This window comes from Mesocricetus auratus, unplaced genomic scaffold (genome assembly GCF_017639785.1).
Source record: "Mesocricetus auratus isolate SY011 unplaced genomic scaffold, BCM_Maur_2.0 Super-Scaffold_100008, whole genome shotgun sequence".
Lineage (NCBI taxonomy): Eukaryota > Metazoa > Chordata > Mammalia > Rodentia > Cricetidae > Mesocricetus > Mesocricetus auratus.
Genome location: NW_024429192.1, coordinates 57437103 through 57453794, shown reverse-complemented (window position 1 = coordinate 57453794; position 16692 = coordinate 57437103). Strand labels below are relative to the sequence as shown.

The 16692-nt window shown below is 49.0% G+C and overlaps 1 protein-coding gene and 1 pseudogene across 3 annotated transcripts in view; both read left to right on the top strand.

The window, feature by feature from the left end:
• The window catches only part of Slc12a8 (solute carrier family 12 member 8), a 153524-nt gene that overhangs the window by 52144 nt on the left and 84688 nt on the right, over positions 1-16692 (top strand). The window lies entirely within an intron of this gene.
• On the top strand, positions 2072-2752 carry LOC121141958 (annotated as a pseudogene).

Genomic DNA, 16692 nt, shown 5'->3' with positions numbered 1-16692 from the left:
TGAAAACATAACCACATTTATGTCATATATTATGTTCAGAGGTAAAATTGAGCGATAGTGTTTAGAGGTCTCAGACAGCTTTGAGCTCAGCAGAAACTGACTTTCCTCTTGTTAGTTTATGATCTAAAAAATAACTTTTTTTGTTTTGTTTTTTTTTTTTTGTTTTACGAGATAGGGTTTCTCTGTATTGTTTTGGAGGCTGTCAGACCAGCCTGGCCTCGAACTCACAGAGATCCGCCTGCCTCTGCCTCCCGAGTGCTGGGATTAAAGGCGTGCGCCACCACCGCCCGGCAAAAAATAACTTTTAAAAGGTTCCAAGATCCTGTATGGGACTTGTGGCTAGGCACACAAGTAATCCCCAACCCCGACTCCTGTCCAGTCACAAGCACTTGGGGCCCAACCCCCTCATATGCTGTAGAGGAAGAAAGCAGCCAGCAGTGTCAGAACTTCAGCGTTTCTCTCCCCCAGAGAACTCTGGCCAGCTCGGCCTGTGGTGTGGTGGCCGTGCCGCTTACATTGGCAGGGTTTCCAGGGTGCCTCTCCCATCACACACCCTGCAAAGTTCCCTTGTCTCGGGGCCGTAGGTCACTCACAGGCTGGATCAGCAGCACAAATGGACAGCTGGGGTCTCTGCCTAGCCCGGAGCCTGGATTATCTGTGCATGTGGCCATGCTTTGCATGAGAAAATAATGTCTGTCTCAGAAGTCTTCAGCCCAAACAGAATGTAGAGATGTGAAGGGAAATCTCACATTTCTCTGAAAAAAAAAATGTATCACTTAAACATTCTGCATGAATAGTGTGCATGGGTGTGTACCATTCCTCCACTCTTAATGTTGCCAAGTTCATTTCTAGTAGACCCTCAGGTATTTGTCTACATTAATTGGCACATCAGAATCTCACAGAGCCCTGGTTAGGCATTGCTTACCAAATGGCCCAGATAAAACTATTCTTTGAAACAGTAAATATTGTATATTTCTCTTTATAAGGAGCAGGGGTGGGAGGTGATTATTGAAAATAAGATGTTATGTAGCCTAGGCTGCTGCTGCTGCTCCTCCTCCTCCTCCTCCTCCTCCTCCTCCTCCTTCTTTCCTCCTCCTCCTTCCTCTCTCTCTCTCTCTCTCTCTCTCTCTCTCTCTCTCTCTCTCTCTCTCTCTCTCTCTCTCTTTCTCTCTCTCTCTCGTCATCCTATATAGCCCTAGCTGACCTGAAACTCACTATGTATAACAGACTGGTGTCAAATCCTCTGGGACCCATCTGCTTCTGACTCCAGTCCTGGGGTTAAAGCCATGTGCCACCATGCCCAGCTGGCTCCAAACTCTGGATCCTCCTGCTTCTGCCTCCCAGCATGTCTTGAGTTGCAGATTTGGAGGTGAAGCTGAAGTCAGATTTGTTTCCCTTTGAGTGCTGGGGATGAACTCAAGGCCTTACACATGCTAGGCAAGCACTCTCCCACTGAGCAATATCCCTAACCTGGCCCTTTCCTCATGCTATTCCTGACAGTTACAAAATAATTATCATTGTGTTGCAATGCCTTTCAAGGGTTGGGGAGATGGCTCAGCGCTCCCCTTGAAAGGTTGAAGATGTGTTCAAACCCCAGAACCCATACTAAAAGGGGGGCATGGTGCCTGCTTGTAATCCCAGGGCTGGGGAGGCAAAGCCAAGCAGATTCTAGTGCTTTCTGGCTAGCTAGCCTTCACTATTAAGGTTTATTATTTTGATGAGAAATTCTTCAGTTAATTTGTTCTTTATTTTAAAAAAGGTATGGTGGCTCACAGCTTTAATCCCTGCTTGGTCAGGAGAATTGACCAAATTCAGGGCTAACCTGGGCAATATAGGCAGACCTCGAATCATACAAACCAACAAATAAAACCGATAAAACACCAAAAAGGCAAAGCAGAAGCAAAGAAACAAAATGAAAAAAGAAGACTGCTTCTTCGGGAAAACACCAAATTTGGCAGATGACTCCTTAGATTCAGCGGAAGGGCTGGGAGGGTGCAGGCGCCCAGGGCTAAGAGGCATCTCAGGAGGATTCAGTAGTGGCTTTAGGGGCCCCAGTTATGGCAGTGGTCGTGGCTGCCTGGCTCGTGGAGGTAAAGCTGAAGGCAAGGAGTGGATCCCTGTCATCAAGCTGGGCCGCCTGGTCAAGGCATGAAGATCAAGCCCCTGGAGGAGAGCTACCTGTTCTCCCTCTCCAAGATTATTGATTTTTTTTCCCTAAAGAGTGAGGGTCTAAAGATCATGCCAGTGCAGACGCAGACTCAGGATGGCCAGCAGACAAGGTTCAAGGCTTTTGTCTCTATTGGAGACTACAATGGTCATGTTGGTCTTGGCGTTAAGTGCTCTAAGGAAGTAGCCAAGCTTTCCATTGTCCCTGTAGGAAGAGGCTACCGGGGAACAAGACTGGCAAGTCCCACACTGTTCTGTGTAAGGTGACAGGCTGCTGTGGTTCTGTGTTGGTGTGTCTCATTCCTGCCCCCATAGGCACTGGCCTTATCTCTGCTCCTGTGCCCAAGAAGCTGTTGATGATGGGCAGTGTTGATGACTGCTACACATCAGCCAGGGGCTGCACTGTCACCCTGGGCAACTTTGCCAAGGCCACCTTTGACCTACAGCTACTTGATCTCTAACTTGATCTGGAACTATGAACTGTGTTCACCAGTCTCCTTATCAGGAAGTCACTGACCATCTTGTGTAAACCCTCAGCAGAGGCCCTTTTCAGAAGACCCAGAATCCAGCTGTGGCTACCACATAAGGGTTTTTACACAAGAAAAAGTGAATTAGGTCTGAAAGAGAGAGAGAGAGAGAGAGAGAGAGAGAGAGAGAGAGAGAGAGAAGAGAGAGAAATCTCACTATATAACCCAGCCAGGCTCCACACACATGCCCCTTCTACCTCAGCCTGCTGAGTGTTGGGATTACAGATGTGTATCACCATACCTTGTAGGGAGAGATCTTAGGTATCTGTGCTGCTGACCACACCCACTTTGGGTGTGGCTACAGGTGCATATGGTTGTGGGAAATAAAGAGCTGTGCAGGGGAGACACTCACTCTCTCTTGGGGTTCCGGTTGGGTCTTGGAGAGCATCAGGAGCTCTGACTTTAGTTTCTAGGCTTCTCATGTAAGTGACTTCTCCCCAATAAAATATCATATGACATCCCTACCTTGTATAGCCTAGTATTCCTCAAAAATACCTGGCTTCCCCTGTTAGACCCCACCAGATCATCTTAAAACTACAAGAAACACATGCTAGATCCCAATGTGATCCAACTGTAAGAAATTAAGACAATCCAAAGTAAATAGAAGAATAAATTCTGGCAGTAAATCTACTTGCAGTCTGAGTGAGCACTGTAAGTCCAGATGGACGTTGTCTGTATGTGCTCTAGTTCCTAAAGTAATGAGGAACATTAGTTATAACCAAAACCAAACACACACATAAATAAATAAATAAATAAATAAATAAATAAATAAATAAATAAATGCAGCGGTATCCAGAGAAACCCATCAAGCATGCATCTCTTCACCCAGTTTCTACTCAAAGTGAGGGAAGCTGTAGAGACTCAGAGTGGAAGCGACTTCATCACAGAGCAGTCAATCCGTAGGCCCAAGTCCCTGATCTATGAGGGAATCTGCCCATGCAACATCAGGGGAGAAGCAGTGGGACCTAGACTTTGGTCCAGCTGTGCTATTTCCTCACCCTGTGACCCTGAGGAAATCACCTGTCTGCATAGCAGCTTCCGAATCTGGGAAACAGAGTAACCCACCTCTCAGAGCGCCCAGAGATGAATGGATGCGATAGACCTTACTTCCTCACGTCTAGACCGCTGTCAGTTTTAATCCACTCAAAAATTTTCAAGTGGGAAATACCTTTCATACAAAGTGTGTTCACTGTAAAATACTCAAATTTTATCAAATCAGAGTGTAAAAGATACTTGGTCAGGGATGCTCTAAAGGTCCCCAGTTCAATTCCCAGCCCTGAGTGGGGGCGGGGGAGAGAAAGTCATACTCATATTGAGGAAGTAGGATAAATGAGAGTGCTTTGGCTAAGAGGATTCTAGACAGAAATCACTGTGGATGGCCTTCCGGGTGGAGGATCTGTAGTGTGTGCAGGAGTTCTCGTGTCACTGTCCAGCAGTCAGAAACAAGGTTGCCTCTCCAGGGTGTCCCTTGGACCCCATCCCATAGTTAGGTGCCGCATCCAGTGTGAACAGGGCCGATTGTGGTATCTTTGCCGTGTGGGTGTTCCTCCTGTTCTAGAAGATCGCAGGGCATCTCCTCATGTGCTCTGGGCTGAGTGGCTCCCTGCTTTCCATAGGTTTCTTCATCCCTGGCCTGTGCCTTCCAACGAGCTCCGTGTCACTGCACAGTCAGGGGTAGATTGCATTGGTCCAGTGTCCCAGGGCGAGGGAGGGACAGTGAGCCAAGAGGCCACTGTCTTTACCTTCTCCACTCAGTCGCTTCAGAGAAGAGAGTGAAGACCCTGCAGGGTGTATGTAGCTCAGGGGCAGATCATGTGCTAGTGTGTGAGAGGCCCAGGCTTCCAACCCCAGCACCACAGATGACAGCAAACAGACAGACCCAAGCTCCGGCAATGTCTACTGATTTTTGTTGAATTCTAAGAACGTTTTGAATTTTTGAAAGCATTCTTTTTTTTTTTTTTTTGGTTTTATGAGACAGGGTTTCTCTGTATTGTTTTGGAGGCTGTTGGTCTAGCCTGGCCTCGAATTCACAGCAATCTGCCTGCCTCTGCCTCCCCAGTGCTGGGATTAATTTGAAGGCGTGCGCCACCACCGCCCGGCGAAAGCATTCTTATAATAAACCCAGTACCTTCATGTGGGTACTGTAACAAAATAAGGCTATCCTGCCCCATATCCTGCTTTGGCTGGTCTTCTATTTGTTATGTAGCACAGGCTGGCCTCAAAATTTTAGTTGTGCCTCAGCTTCCCAAGTGCTGGGTTTCTAGGTGTGAGCCACCAAGCCCCACAAGTCCTGAAAACTGCCTCAGTGTCAGAATCACCAGACATACGTGTGTGTGTGTGTGTGTGTGTGTGTGTGATCCTTAGCAGCCTGTGACCTAGGAATTTGGATTATGGGAAATACTCCTGGTAATTTTTAAAATTTTATTTCAGGTGAGCATACAAAGTAGCAGGTTCTTTATGGCATTTTCACTCCTGTGACATTGTGCTTTGTGTGCATAGCCAGAGATGGGAAACATTGTCCTCCAGGACCCTGTAGGGTTTCACCTTTTTACAGCGCAGGATCTGAAGCTAGTCGGGTAGTATCCTTGCACACATGCCTAGTCCTGCCTCAACACGAGCAGCATGAATCAGCTAACAGGCTCAGAAGCTTAGCCTCCCAAGGCTTATGATTTCCTGCAAGGATGTCACCTGAAAACCCACAGGAATAGACTCAAAATTTAAGTTGCCGTCTGCATTTTAAACAAACACACTGGTGATTCTTAAGCACAGTCAGATTTTAGAACCACTGTTATCTACCAGTTCCGTGGATATGTAAAGGGTGAATTCACAAGCATATAGTGCTGCCTGTGCCAGCAACGGGCCTTTTACTGTTCCATACTGTCTGCCCGTGCACGGCCCTGGGTCTCCTCCTTCACCTGGCAGGCTTCGAGTGCCCTTAATAATGCTGGTGTTAACCCTGAGCCACATCCCACCTCCCTTTTTAGGGGGCTGGGAGCCTTGAAACTCGCTCTGTAGACCAGACCAGCTTTGAACTTACAGAGATCCACCTGCCCCCGCCTCCCAAGTGCCGACATTCCAGCACACCTGGCCTCTCCTGCCTTTCTCTAATCTAACTTAGTTTAATTGAAATGTTTTTATTTGGTCCATGGAGAGTTTCCTAATGCGATTGGTTCCCAATATGGAGCCCGGGAGCCACTGAAGTTTCGAGAAGCCTTGTAAGTGGATAACGACGTTTTTCTGGGAGAGAGTCCAGAGCTGCTGCCAGTTCCCAAAGGCATCCCAAAAGAGACTGAGGACCGGGGAGCACAGGAGTTGTAGGGGCGAGACAGTGAAGTAATAGGCAAAGGCCTGGGGCTGGTGGGATGTCTGAATGACTGAGTCAAAGCAAAGCTTGGTCCACACATGCCCGGAGGTTAGCCCCTCCCACTTCTCTGTGTCTCCCTTCCTTTCTTCCTCTCTTGTTCTGTGTCTTTCGTCTTTGTCCTCATCTCTCTATCCTTCCTCCCATCCCCACAGTATCTTCCTTGTTAACTCCAGTCAGAGGCAAATTGTACACTCAGCTTGTTCCACCTGTGGAATATCATTTTATGTGGGCAATTCTTGTTTTTTTAAGACTGTGTTGGACTTTTATTATTTCCCTGTTAGAAGGGGGGAAACAGGGCTTCAGGTGCCCCGGATCCCTGCTTTGCAGACCTGGTCCCTGTTAGGAGGTTTTCCATGGGCAGAACGGCTGGGGGCGAGCGCCATGCCTGCATGTCTCGCTGTCCCATTTTGTCCTGCGTTTGATTGCAGTAAAGAGTGACTGACTAGAGCCGGGTGGTGGTGGCGCACGCCTTTAGTCCCAGCACTGGAGAGGCAGAGGCAGGCGGATCTCTGTGAGTTCGAGGCCAGGCTGGAGACAGCCTCCAAAACAATACAGAGAAACCCTGTCTTGTAAAAACCAAAAAAAAAAAAAAAAAAAAAAAAAAAAAAAAGAATGACTGACTAGAATGCTAGCCCCTGGCCCCCTTCCCCACCCTACAACTGAGACATCTCCTCTGGACTGTTTCCATTTGATTGATGCTGCAGGGCAGAGAATGGAACCACAGGTTGAAGAGGCCGTGGGGCTTAATGAATGCTGCCGAGCAAGTGAGAGTGAGGGCTACCCAGTTTCTGCTGTGCGTGCGTGTGCGTGTGCGTGTGCGTGTGTGTGTGTGTGTGTGTGTGTGTGTGTGTGTGTGTGTGTGTGTGTGTGTGTTTGTGTGTGATCCAACTCTGGGGCAGGAGTCAGGGCTGGCCGGCCAGCCTGGCCAGAGTTCTGGGGATGCATGCCTGGTGTATGAAGTCACTAGTTTGGGAGGCTTCTTTAACATCACTGAGCTTCCAAAAAAGCTGGGAGTTCCACGGAAGTAGCGGTGGAGCTCTGAGGGGTGGGCTGGCACACCAAGCCTGTGACATCCCCCTCCCAACAATGCTTAGCCAAGTTTGTGCTCCTCTCAGTACAGGGGCAGAGTTAGGTGGCCTGTGGGTGGCACTGAGTGTTCTCCTGTGACTGTGGGAGGGCAAATCATGGCACTGCAGGAACACTGACTGTGTGGGGAAGCATCTGACGTGTGTCTGCGTGCCGTGCCTCAGATCACTCACGATTGGTTGAGGAATGGGCTGTAAGTGGCTGGTGCAGAGCACCCTTCCAAAGTTGACTGAAAATCCAGGAGGCTGGCCAGGTGGAGCTGGCAGAACCATGCTTCCTCAGGGGGTTGGCATCATAAATTAGTGAATTATACAATAATAAGGGGGATTAGAGTGGCTCTCGCCCTGCTTTCTTCCCTTGTGCCCTGAGTTCTGGGCTCCAGAGCTGAGATTTATTTCTGAACTTAGGGTGAAGTGGTTCCCAGGCCTGCAGGTGCACATGCCAGCCCCTCCTGGTGGACAAGTTCCCAAAAGATACCAAAGCCTTCTGCTTCCAGCTTAGCCCAGCCATAGCAGGCCAGGCCCAGGTAGCCTCTGGAACACCTCCTGGGGAATACATCCACAAGCAAATTTCTGGGCCGTACTGGGAGTTGGCAAGAGGCTGTAGTCTGGCCCAGTATGGAAGGTTCTATCACTGTTACTGTAGTTGTCAGGGTTAGGAATACAGAGTAAGGGCGTGGGACCTTGGGTGGCAGGCCTAGCACTGGTCCTGAGGCACAGTGGGAGATGAATGGCGGGTGGATGGGAACCAGACCTGGAGACTCATATTGAATGTGTCATTGAGAGAGACAACAAAACAAGGGAAGGAAGGAGAAGAGAGGTAAAGAGAGAACAGAAGAGAAGGAGGGAGGAACAGCAGGAGGGGGGAAAGAGAGCAGAAGTGGGCGGAGCCTTTCTTTTAAAGAGCCAGGATGCGTACACCCACCATGCCCAGGTGGGTGAGAGGTGGGGCCAGGTTCATCTGAATTGCAGCAGTCAGAGCCTTGCTTTTAGAGTTAGACCCTTCAAAAGAAATCCCAGCTTGGCTACAACTTGCCAACTGCTCTCCTTTGAACTGCTCTCCTCATGTCCGAAAACAGGCGGTGGTGCCTGCCTTGCTGGACTGTCAAAGAATGAAGTAAGATACCATCTGTATGAGGCCTACTGTGGGACCTGGCATGGAGTATGTGCTCCACAGAGAATTATCATAACTATCATTGCTTAACCTAGAGGAAGTCCCTAGAAGTCACTGGGTTATGTGCCAAGACAGTGTTTCTCAGGCCTCAAGATCTTATGAAAATGAAGATTCTTGTGCTGCAGGTTGGGCGTGAGGAAGAACAAAGCCACTTTAAACAGCGCTCAGGCCTTGATGCTTTCCGGGATTGGGCTCTGCCCTGTGAGGCAGGCACCTGGATACTTTAATCCAGTCCAGCTGGATGAGACCCTCAGTCCTCTGTGTTCCTTTATGCCATCTGTCATTAGAACACTTCCTACCCGATTAACAGACACTACAGGTACCACATCCCAATGATGACATCCTGTCAGCTGAGGAATCAATGCCGAAGGAGGAGGGAACTTGTCATCGACCTCGAGGCGTCCTCTTCTGATAGCCATGCTCTGGCAGCGCCTGGCTCTGTATGTACCCTTGCAGCAAAGGCGCAGGAAGGCTTGCAGAGGAAATCAGTACAGGCAGGTGCACCCCCAGCTGCTTCCTCTTAGCATCTGAAGGTTGTGGGTCTCTAGAGCACTGAGCCCTGCCAACCCCTGTGAGAACACGGGAGCAGCATGAAGCTTTAGACCGAGCCCAGCATGCTGCCACTGTCACAGCTGTGGATAGCATACTCCCCCAAGGTAGCTCTGGCTCATGGAGACCCCGGTTAAATGTTGCTGGAGGACCACAAGTCACCATGAGATTCTTGGAAGTGGGAACATGCAGGGCAAGTACAGCTGGGGCAGGGGACCCCAGGACTGCACCACAGTGTAAAGTGTGAGTTGGAAGCCACTTGCACTGAGACACCCACATCTCAGGTTCTTGATGACTTGTCGCCGATGCTGTCACCTCCATTGCTGATACGCCGTGGTTTCTAGGTGTCAGCAAAGGGTTGCCAGACCTCCATCTGAACTCATGAACACACAGGACTCTGCCCACATCTGCTGCTGACAGACAGCCTCACACTGGTCTTTTCCCTGCTGGGCTCCCCCTGGCCCTGCTGGGGGAATAGCCATGTCTGGGAGGCTATAGCTTTATAGCTGGTTTCCCATTGGCCTTGACCGAGAAGTGCCCTTTATTCACTGGGTCAACATGTGTAAAGCAGGCAGCTGCTGGATCTAAATCAAGCTTTAGGCTGTGATCCCTGGGGGTGTGTGCAAAGAAATGGGTTCTTTTTTATTGTGATAAAATATCTCCGAGGTGCAAGTTGATGTTAAAACTGTTTTTAGGTATGCCATTCAGTGGGGTGAATCAGTCACCCTGTATATAGCGGTAACCGCTATCTGCTCCCCAAAGATTCCCCCACCCCAAAGGTCCCCCCACCCCAAATAGATACCAAGTCCCTGGGCCCCGGGGAACTTCCCTTCTACTGTGTGTCTGAATTTATCTCGTCTGGCTGGATATTTCACATAGATGGACTCATATGACATTTGCCCTTTCTCTTGGCATAGTTTTTTGTTTTGTTTTTTGTTTTCGAGACAGGGTTTCTCTGTGGAATAGTCCTTGCTGTCCTGGAACTCGCTTTGTAGACCAGACTAGTCTTGAACTTACAGAGATCTGCCTGCCTCTGCCTTTCGAGTGCTGCGATTAAAGGCAATCATCACCACTGCCCAGCCTGGCCTGGCATGGTGTTTTAATTTTTTTAACTTTTTTTATTTAACTTTTTACCCGTTTCTCCCAGATTCCTTTCCCTCCCCTCCTCCCCTGGCCCCCGAATCCCCCCAGTCCCCCACTGTACTATATCACTCCTCCGCTCCCCAGAGAGGATAAGGCCTTCCATGAGGGATTTTCAGAGTCTGTCATATTATCCCAGGCAGGGCCTAGGTCCTCCCCCATGTGTCCAGGCTGAGAGAACATCCCTCCATGTGGAATGGGCTCCCAGAGTCCATTTGTATGCCAGGAATTGCCAAGGCCTCCTCTTTAACATCTAGGTTGTGGGGTGGGGCTGGGGGAGGTCTGGATCAGTCCCATGTTGGCCTCTCAGTCATCAGTCTGGGGTCCATGCATTCCCCTTGTTTAAGTTAGCTGCTTCTGTGGGTTTCACCAGCCGGATCTTGATTCCTTTGCTCATCACTCCTCTTTGCAACTGGGTTCCAGGAGTTCAGATTGGTTTTTAGCTGTGGGTGTCTGCCTCTGCTTCCGTCAGCCACTGGATGAGGGTTCTAGGATGCCATATAAAGTATGATAATGAGTCATCAATCTCATTATCAGGGGAGGGCATTTAAGGTAGCCTTAATGCCAGTTGGTGTCATTCTTGTAGATCTGTGAAGATCTCACTAGTGCCAGATCTCTCTTCGAACCTATAATGGCTCCCTCTATTATGGTATCTCTCATCCTGCTCTCCTCTATTCTTACCCTGACGTAACCTTCCTGCTCCCCATGTCCTCCTCTCCCTCCTCTTCTCCTCCTTTCTTTCTCCCATCTTCTCCCCCTCTTCTCCCCCCATGCTCCCAATCTTGTCAGGAGATCTTGTCTTATTCCCCTTCTCCAGGTTACCATGCATATCTCTTTTAGGGTTCTCCCTGTTTCCCAGACTCTCTGGCGGTGGGATTGTAGGCTGGCAATCCCCTGGTCCATGTTTAAAATCTACATATGAGTGAGTATACCATGCTTGTCTTTTTGTGACTGGGTTACCTCACTTGGGATGGTTTCTTCCAGTGCCATCCATTTGGGCATGGTGTTTTTAAAGTCCACCTATGTTGTATCGTGTCCAGTATTTCATTCCTATTGTGTGTGGTGTGTTATGGTGTGTGTGTCTGTGTATGTGTGTGTATCTGTCCATGTCTGTCTGCTTCTGTCTGTCCATGAGTCTGTGCATGCAGAGGCCAGAGGACAATCTAGAGTGTTTTTCCTCAGGTGCTGCCCACCTTGCTTTTGAGGCAGGGTCTCTCACTGGCCTGGACTCAGCAAGCAGGTAAGACTGATTGTCCAGTGAGCCCCAGGGTTTTATCTGCTTGTCTCTGTCTCTCCAATGTTATAAGCATGTGTTACCACGCCCTGCTTTTAGGAATATTTGGTTAGTGGGGCTGGAGAGATGGCCCAGTGGTTAAAAGCATCGGCTGCTCTTGCGTTCGACCTGGGTTTGGTTCCCAGCCCCCACAAACATCTGTAACTCCAGTTCCAGGAGATCTGACATCCCTTCTGTCCTCTGCTGGCACCAGACATACAAGCAGACCACACACCCATACACATTTGCTTACTTAACTAATGTGTGTTCTCACCTGTGTGCGGTTAGCATGTGCAGAGGCTAGAAGAGGGCACCAAGTGTCCTCTCCTTTCACTCTCGGCCTTTTTCTTTGAGGCAGAGTCTCTCTGTAAGCCTACTACTTCCGTTTTCTCAGTGAGGCTATAGATACCTGAAGGGATACCCAACTTGTTACATGGGTGCTGGGATCTGAGTTCCTGTCCTCCTGACTGTGGAACAAGTTTCCCTGACCTCTGAGTCATTTCTTTGGCTCTCTGACTTTTTTTTTGTGGTTTTACGAGACAGGGTTTCTCTGTATTGTTTTGGAGGCTGTCGGACTCACAGAGATCCGCCTGCCTCTGCCTCCCAAGTGCTGGGATTAAAGGCGTGCGTCACCACCACCCAGCCTGGCTCTCTGACTTTTAAAATGTGGGTTCTGGGATGTTGAACTCTGGTCCTCATGTTTGCAAGACAAGTACTTTACCAAATATACTTTCTTTCTAACCCCTGCTTTATTCCTTTTTATGGGTGAATAATATTCCATTGCCTAAGTATACATTTTACTTATGCCTTCATCTGTTGATGGACATTTGGCTTGTTCCCGGTGTTATTATTAACAATATTTTATATTTTTGCATGTTCCATGGGGCTAGGCACTGGAGTCGTCCTAGGAAAATAGCTGCCAGGTGCGTAGTCTAATTAGACAAGTGGCTACACAGTAACTACATACATGGTTGCTGCCACCCGGCCTGTGAGGACACACAGGGCATGTTGAGTAGAGGCTTAGACTCCATGGGTCCTGCACTTTGCCTGACCAGCTGCCAACTTTGTGGTAAAGGAGTCTCTTCTCCTGGTCCTCAACACCTCCGTTTGTAAAATGAATTTCAGGTTAAAGACTTCTGGGATATCCTCAGGCTCTGTGATGCCGAGTCTTATCAATGGCTGTGGTTCTCACCCTCCCTACATACTAAGACCAGGCTGAGACCCTTAATCCAGTTCCTCATGTTGTGGTGACCCCCCACCATGAAATTATTTTCCTTGCTACTTTATGTCTGTAATTTTGTTACTGTTGCAAATTATAACGTAAATATTTTTTGGAGACAGAGTTTTGCCAAGGGGTCGTGATCCACAGGTTGAGAACCTCTTATCTTTGGGATTCTTTGTTGTTGCTGTTGTTTCTGTGTTGCTGGGAATGGAGCCCAGGGTCTTGTGAGTGCTAAGCACATACTCTGCCACTGATCCATACCCCCAGCTCTAGGCATGACATTCTAAGAAGGCTTCTGTTGTGTTTCCTGGGTGGAATTGGGTTGGAGACTTTTGGGGCAGGAGTTGTGTGTTTCAGTGTTGTCAGCCTGGTGCTGGGCAGGAGTGTAGCTCTGAGCCCTGCGCTATGGTCCTGTGCTCTGTAAGGTCCCCGGCATCCTCAGCTGTCTGCCTAGGTAGTGTATCCACAGAGTGGGGTAAGGGATGAACTTCAGAGTCTGAGTTCCTCATCAGCATGGAGCTGTGAGTGGTAGCTAAGTGGAGGGGGCCCAAACAGGCTTAGAATTCTGTTGGGGCTGTCGGGTCAGAAGTTTAAGCCTGGGAAGTGGATGCCAGAGGCAGGGACAGCCAGAAGGAGTGAGTGGTGCCTGGGAGGAACTCACAGCTAGGGTGGAGACTTCCTGTCAAACAGCCCCTTGTCCTGGCAGGAGAGCACATTCCTTTCCCCCAGGAGATAAGAGGCCAGATTTTCCTTTCTCAGGGGCTCCTTCAGGCTGAGAGTTACACAGGCCAGGTCTCTTGGGGGGAATCTGGGGCCACAGTGGGTGGGGTCCCTCTAGTCTCCTGTGCAGGGCCCCGGTTGACCCTGGAGCTAGAGCTCCCTTGCACTGCTGTCCTTGGAGGAGTTGCAGGTCCTGAAGGGGGAGCACAGACTTAGACTCTGCCTGGGGTTCCTGTCTCTGTGACAACACTTCACCTAAGAAAGTGAACCAGGGTGCTGGTAGCTTAAATAACCAGCCTGGGAAAGTTCCACACAGTGTTGGGCACAACCTTTTCTGCCCCATTGCTGTATTCACCTCAAGATCCTGTTTGTGTCTTGGGGCCCAAGTCAGACTCAGACCCCGTTCCTGGCATTTGACATTTCCTTTTGACCATCCTCTCTGGGTGAAATCTCTTCTCATTTCACCTTATTGCCTCCAAGACCACTGAAAGGGAAAGCTCAGTGAATTAAAAACAATTAAAATTTTTATTTATGATTATTATTGTTGTTGTTGTTGTTTTGGTTTTTCGAGACAGGGTTTCTCTGTATAGCCCTGGTTGTCCTCGAACTCATTCAGTAGACCAGGTTGGTCTTGAACTCAGATTCCCTCATGCTGGGATTAAAGGCATGTGCCACTTCCCCACCCCCACCCCTTCCTGGCTAAAATGTTTACTTTATGTTGGAGCTGGAGAAGTGGCTCAGAGGCTAAGAGTGCTCGCTGAGTACAGGAGTTCAGTTCCCAGCACCTGCAACTTCAGCTCCATGGGATCACTCTGGCCCCCACAGGCAACTGAACACATGCAGTATACACATACAGACAGACATACACATGCATACATATAAATACAAAATAGAAAATGTGTATGTGTAGGTGTACCAAATGTGTCCCTGGTGCCTGCAGAGGGCAGAAGAGAGTGTGGGATCCCCTAGAACTGGAGTTACTGATGGTTGTGAACTGCCTTGTAGGTGTTGAGAATTGAACCCAGGGCCTCTGGAAGAGCAGCCAGCTGTACTCTTGTGTGCTGGGCCGTCTCTCCAGCTCCAAGCACTTTTTGAAATAGAGGCCATGGTCACAGATGGAGTGGCTTGTTGGCTGTTAGAAACTGTCTTGCGATAGGAAATGTTCACCTTCCCTTTCACAAGGAAGAATGCTGGCTCAGAGGAGACCGGGCTGCTCTTTTAAAGTGTAGAGGTGGCAAGGGTCCAGTCACTGTACATTAGTCACTCCCGCCAAAGCAGAGCTGCCACTCGGACACCCCTCCCCTCTCCGGCCCTTCATCCCCTTGGTTGCCAGTGCTGGGAGGGGAGATGACTTTTTTGCTGCTTCCTGGCAGCCTGCCCTGCTCAGGGTGGAGGCCCTCTCCAGGGCCAGAGGAGGCTGCAGGGCTCCAGGCTGCCTTCCTTGGACAGTCTGGGTGGACCCCACAGGCCCAGCCCCATTTCACATTTCCCTTCTGGCCCCATGCTGAATGCCCGGCCCTCTCTGTGTTTTCTCTCAGGGTGGGGGCTCAGGCCTGGAGCCCTGGCTCATTCCTCTCCCCACCCTCTCCGGGAGACCAAAGTTACCAGGGCTGAGGCCAGAGAATGGTTTGAGGGCTGCTCCCAGCTCCCAGCCCAGAATTCCTTGAGGGCCCCTGCCAAGCCTGTCATATTTCCCCTTCCTTCTCTGCAGGCCATGAGCTGTACACCCAGGTTATGTTCCATTCTTTTCAGGGTTTTCTGAGACAGACTCTTGATCTGAGGCTCAGGCCGGCCTCGAACCCTTCCTGCATCAGTGTGAGATTACGGGCAAGCACCACCATAGCACTTTTATCGGACGCCTATAATTGTGCCGAGTGGGCGAACCCCTCCTATGGGGACATGGCAGTATCCACTCTCACTGTGCACGCCGGTGTCCCTGCAGACATCTCAGTCTCTGCAAGTTCACATGGGCGTCACTCCTGCTGTGTCTGGAACGCTCTTTCCTAGACGTTATCCCCCATTCCCGGCTCTCCCAGCCTTCTCACCTCCTCTCCTCATAGACCTCTGAGCCTTGGAGATAAAGATATCCCATTTAGGACTGAGTGTTCCAGAGCCTTCCACGCTCTGAACACTGTCCAGCTGTGGGTCTCTTTGTTAGTTCCCATCTACTGCAAGAAGAGCAATGTACTAGACATCTATAGATATACATTCATTTAATATAGAATATATCACACATAACATAATTATATGAGTTTATATAATATATTACATATATGAGATATATATCCACATGTCATTTTATTTCTTTTTTTTTTCTTTTTCTTTTTTTTTTTGGTTTTTTCGAGACAGGGTTTCTCTGTGACTTTGGAGATTGTCCTAGAACTAGCTCTTGTAGACCAGGCTGGTCTTGAACTCACAGAGATCCACCTGCCTATGCCTCCCAAATTCTGGGATTAAAGGCGTGTGCAACCAATTTCCGGCTTTTATTGCTGTTTCTTTAGCAGAATAATAGCAGTAGGTTTTCGTCTAGGGGCCGTGACCTATGTCCTCAGGTTCTTGGGCATTTTAGCAGTGTCATTTTAACACAGGCTCAAACCAGACAAAATTCTGCACTGAGAAGGGGAAGTGGGCATGAGGTCCCACCCCTAACTAAGAAGTTATTTGTAATTGATATCTTCTGGGAAAGGACGAATCCAATGGTATGTCACTGAATATATCAAGCATACTCCAGGGCAGGCCCCAAGCCCAGGAATTGTTGGCCAACACAAAACAGCTCTGTGTTTTTGGTGTGTGTGTGTGTGTGTGTGTGTGTGTGTGTGTGTGTGTGTGTGTGGGTGTGTGTGTGTATGCTTTCTATTTGGTTTTGGTATTTTTTTGTGTGTGTTACTGATTTTCTTCATCTGTTTTGATTTTGTGGTTTTGTTTGTTTTTCCTATTTTTTGTATGTGTGTGTATGTGTGTGTGTGAGAGTGAGACAGAGACAGAGAGACAGAGAGAAAACATGAAGCTGGTTGTGTAGGGAGATGGGGAGGAATTAGAAGAGGGGGGAAGAATATTATTGAAATATATTGTATGGGATTTTTTTTAAATACAACTTTTTAAAAATGACTCAGTCAATCAGACTGTAGTTCCCTTCTCTCCTCCTTTTTCATCTCTCATTATCTGCACTCATGAAAGCCACCAATGTCACTGGTAATTCAAAACAGTAGAAAATGAAAAGCACACAAGGCCAGTGGCAGAGACTGGTTACAGCTTCTTTGTCAGTGTTGGTTTTATCTGCTGGTTGCTGGTTCCCGGGGAGGGTTGGGGAGGAGGCAGCCAGCTTGGGTTTTGCAGCTGGCACAGGAATTCAGCCTTGTGTTTGGATGCTGTGTGCTGGAGTCCTGAGAATGAGACAGCTTTCAGAGGGAGGAATCTGAAGAAATCCTCTCCTGTACCCCTCCCTCTGAGAGTGTGGCCTGCAGGCCTGGCT